Consider the following 4,715-nt stretch of genomic DNA (forward strand, 5'->3'; position numbering starts at 1 on the left):
CAACAGCGCCATTCTACTGATGTGTATGTGGGCATGACAAACAATGGGAGATCCCAAGCTTATTAAAGAAAGTGTTGAGGTTGCGATATTCACCCCCCCCCCCAATCTGACTGAACATGGATAATTTTATGCTTGAGGAGACGTTCAACATGCAATTGAAATTGTATGAATATATCAAACACATCAGATTTGCGCTTAAGAATATAAAGCCATGTGAAACGACTATAGGCATCAACAAAACTGACATAGTAGTTGTGACCACTAACAGATGTTTGTGCTGGACCCCACACATCAGAAAACACAATTTCAAGAGGACTCTTTACTTCTCTAGTAGATGAAACAAAAGGTAGTTGATGACTTTTGCCTTGTTGGCAGGCATCACACATGGACATCTCTTTATTTCTAGACTCTAATGGCAGCTCATGGCGGTGGAGTATGTGGCGAACGATGGGTGTGGTGGGATGACCAAAGCGAGAGTGCCACTGGGAAGGCGACACACGAACACCGCTGAAGACGCACTAGGCGGATGAATCCTCCAAACGGTACAAGCCTTGGCTCAAGCGGCAACTAAGCGGAATGTCCCGGGTTGCTCTATCCTTCACAAAAAGATTGAAAGGGTGAAATTCACATAGGACATGATTATCAAGGGTGAGCTTAGGGACAGATAAAATATTACGAGTCATCGAGGGGACCCGCAAAACATTACAAAGATGGAGCTGCCTAGAGGGATGACTAGTTAAAAGAGATGCTTGGCCAATGTGAGAGATGTGCATACCTACACCATTGGCGGCGTGAACCTGATCGTGCTCGTAGTAGGGCTGGTCGGTGGAGAGTTTGTTGAGCTCGTTCGTCATGTGATCTGTGGCGCCGATGTCTATGTACCAGGCTAGATCAACAGGATAGGACGGCGTGTACCCATGGTCGAAGTGCGGGTCCTTGCCCTTGGCGGCGATGTGGGCAGCCGGGGCGGTGGCGAGTTGGGCAGCCGAGGCGACGGCGGGGGGACCAAAGTCTGCCGTCGCAAATTGGCGCTCGTTGCCCTTGCCGTCATTGCCGATGCCAAGGAAGCTCCTCTGAAAGCGGCGGTGACACTTGGCGGTGACATGGCGTTCACGCCCACATAGCTGGCACGCCACCCGAGTGTTAGAGCCCCCACCCAGGGTTGATGCAGGGGCGGGGTGGGCTTGCCAGATGACGGGGCAGGGGCCCTGGCCCCGAGAAGCCCAGAAGGCCGCCGGCTGTGAGGTGATGGTGGGGGAGGAGCGACGAGCCTCGACGCGCTGCTCGGTGAAGAGAAGTCATGAGTAGAGCTCGTGCGGGGGCATCACTGGCTTAGCGTTGTGAATAGCCTCAGCAAGATTGTCATAGTCGGCATCGAGGCCTTTGATGACAAAGCCAGGAAACTCCTCGTCTCTGAGCGACCGACCGATAGGGGTGAGTGTGTCTGCCAGCACCTTCATCTTTTTGAAGTAGGTCATGGCGGAGGAGTCCAGCTTCTTAATATCGGCGAGCTTGCTGCGAAGGGCCATCGAGCGGGAGGTAGAGACCTGGGCAAAGGCATGCTCCAGGGTCGTCCAGGCGTCCATGGAGGTGGCAGCGAAGAGACAGAGACCGGCGACCCCGTCGCCGAGGGAGCCCTAGATGGCAGAGAGGATCGCTTGGTCCTGCTGCACCCACATACGGTGTTTCGGGTTAATGGTCGGGCCGTGTACGTAGGGATGACCTGCGGAGGACACGGTAGCGAACCATCCACAAACCCTAGGAGAGACTGGCTGCAAAGCAACGGTAGGACCTTGGCGCGCCAGAACAGGTAGTTGTCCGGCGTGAGTCTGATGGCGATCAAATTGTCGAAGTGGAACGGCCCGGCGGGCGTGATGACGCCAGTAGCAGGGGCGGCGGTCGGCGGAGCCACGGCAGGAACCACTGCCGCGACCGATGCCGCGGGTGGCGACGCGGGAACGATCGGGATCACGGCCGCGGGTGGGGCCATGAGCGAGGTCGCGGGTGGCTCCACGGGTAGCGCCTCCCCCGAGGTCGCCGGGATGACGGCAAGTGTCGAGGAGGAGCCGAAAGGGGCCATCGCAGGCGGTGGCGGCGGGATCGGTGTTGAGGCCATCGCGGGCGGTGGTGGAGGGATCCGCGCTGAAAACAGGGAGCCCACAGCGGTGGTGCCGAAGAACTGAGGCACCGGCGGAGCTAGGGGCGAGGTGGGAGGTTGAGGGCGGCAAGCGACGCGGAGATTGACCCGGAGCTGGTGGCGCCCGAAGCGGGAGCAGTCATGGCTCCGACGGCGGCAGCCCTAGGGTTTAGGGTTTTGGTGGTGCGGCGGCGGCGGGTGGGGTAGAGGACCTAGGACCTAGGTTAGACTCGATACCATGTAAAACATAGGTTTTGAGGGGAACTGGCTCAACCCTCTATGGGGTGGCCTATCACACAAGTCCTATACCAATATGGTATGGATTACACAGTAAGGCTACAATACGAAGTCTAACACCCCAAGGTGCAAGTTCTTTGTCTGGCTTGTCCTTCAAAATAGTCTTTGGACATCGGGTCGACTGATATGCTGCGGCTGGCCAAATTGTGATCTCTGCCCTCTATGTAAGCAATGCCAAGAGTCAGCCGCCCATATACTCTTCCAATGCTGCTACACCACCTGCATTTGGAACATCTTCCGTGGCTTGGAATGCATCACATCACTACGATGGCTTGGCGGACAATGACTTTGGTGAGAGCATTGTGGAACGGCAACCTTCAGAAGATGCATACATTTCTATGTAGAATGTATGCTTCCAGAAGCTTAGTTTTAGTTGACTTACAACATAAAACATATTTTCAGGATCATGATCATCAAGACTCTGATTCTGAATCAAAGAATACACTAGGCAACAGCTATCTTTATTCTTGAGATTAGCATCACTAAGTAAGCCAGCCGCATCATCAGATGGGAAGTGGCTTTCTTTCTGTGTGCAACAAATGATGAAACGATGATCCCTCTAAACAACAGCAGTGGATCACACCAAGTACAGCAACAGCAAGCTCAAAGAAAAACAACGATCGATCGATCCTAGAGAACCCGGTTGGACAGCGACAGCAGGCGGCAGAAGAAGTTGAAGCCGGCGGAGGGCATGTCATCGCGGAACCTGGGGTTCTAGAGGTAGAAGAAGCCCATGCCTAGCGGCAGCGCCTTTAACGGCACGACATAGAGCACCAGCACGGCCAGCAGGCAGGCCACGACGAATACCCCAATTACGCGTGGGTCGCGCTAGGACAGCAGCGCCTCCACGCGCCCCCCTGCGTCGCCACGTCACCAAGCAGCATATGTGTGCCCGGCCACAGCGCGCAGCTGGTCGTAGCGCACCCGCACCACGTCCGCGTGGTGGGACGAGGGGAGCCCGTTGAACTCCTCGTCCAGATCGTCGAGGCTCATGATGTCCATGTCTGAGAACCACGGGTCCATGCCTGCCGGCTCGCGTGGCCGCCAGCGATAGCGCCAGATCAGCACGAGGAGGAGGTAGAGGCAGACGGTGGGCAGTATCATCTCTAGGCAGAGCACGACGGCGACTTGCAGCATGTGGACGAGGACGGAGGTGGGCGAGTGCTCCTAGGTGCGCACCCGGAGGCCCCAGTGCACCGCGGTAGCGAGGTGCGAGAGGCAACAGATGACGCGGAACTAGTTGGCCTTGCTCGGGCGCATGCTTCAGGCGTGTGTATCCGTGTCCAGCAGGTACTGCACCACCTCCGGCACCAGCAGTGGCTTGGACCACACGAGCCGGCCTGACACGATGCGCATGGTGGTGTGGCACAACACGTCCTGTCGCGCCGGGCCCAGCGGCTTGACATAGTGCATGCGCGCAGTAGCGGGCTCCCATACACTTGCATCAGCGTGAGCTAGGATGGGAAGGTGAAGCGGATACCCAACTCTAGCCGCCCATCTTGCGCACGCCGACTGGGTGCACCGCCGTGAGCGCGTAGCTGATGGTGTACATCCGGTTCTTGTCCAACGTGGAGAGCCGGATGTGAAGCTTGCCGATGCAGACGTCCTTCCTGGCCAAGGCGGCGTCGCCGGAGGTCTGCTGCTTGTACCTAGCTTTGTGGACGACGGCGATGGAGAGCACAGTGCATGGGTCGAACACGTCCTAGGCGCACTGCTCGTTCCAGCACGAGTTGAAGTGGTCGAGGATGGTGCGCGTGGGTGCCCACTTGGGCCTTTACTTGAGCACCACGTACGCGTCCGTCGAGCCGCTCGTGCCGTCCTTGGCGATCTTCATCGGCACCAGGTTGGCACTGGTGAGGACCAGGTTGGTTGCCATCCGAGTCGAACTACATGCCACGTTTCCTGGAACGCCTCGTCAACCCGTCTTTCTTCGTTTCTCGCCTGGCGTGTATGGACGAATCGCACGCACGCACGCCTTTCTTCGTTTCTCACCTCGCCTAGGGACAAATCGCTCAAACGCGCCCTAGCTCGTGTCTTCTCGTGCTCTCACTTTGATTATTTCTTCAGTTAATCGTACCATGCATAGCCCTGCCTCGTGTGTTTTTTTTTGTTCGATTTTGATTTGATTATTGAATCCCGGTCGATCGTTTCTGAGGCGTCTCATCATGCACCTCCTCCGGACTCCAAGTCCCACACGCGCGCCAGAACGAAATATATTTTCTTCTTTTTCCTGCGTGTGAACGATTTTTTGTTTGTTTGTTTTTTATAAGGAATGAAAAAA

At 56.3% G+C, this 4,715-nt stretch overlaps 1 pseudogene; it reads right to left on the minus strand.

The window, feature by feature from the left end:
- Positions 1–3,064: 3,064 nt before the first annotated feature.
- LOC119292411 lies at positions 3,065–4,310 on the minus strand (annotated as a pseudogene).
- Positions 4,311–4,715: the final 405 nt, after the last annotated feature.

This window comes from Triticum dicoccoides, chromosome 4B (genome assembly GCF_002162155.2).
Source record: "Triticum dicoccoides isolate Atlit2015 ecotype Zavitan chromosome 4B, WEW_v2.0, whole genome shotgun sequence".
NCBI classification, from domain to species: Eukaryota; Viridiplantae; Streptophyta; class Magnoliopsida; order Poales; family Poaceae; genus Triticum; species Triticum dicoccoides.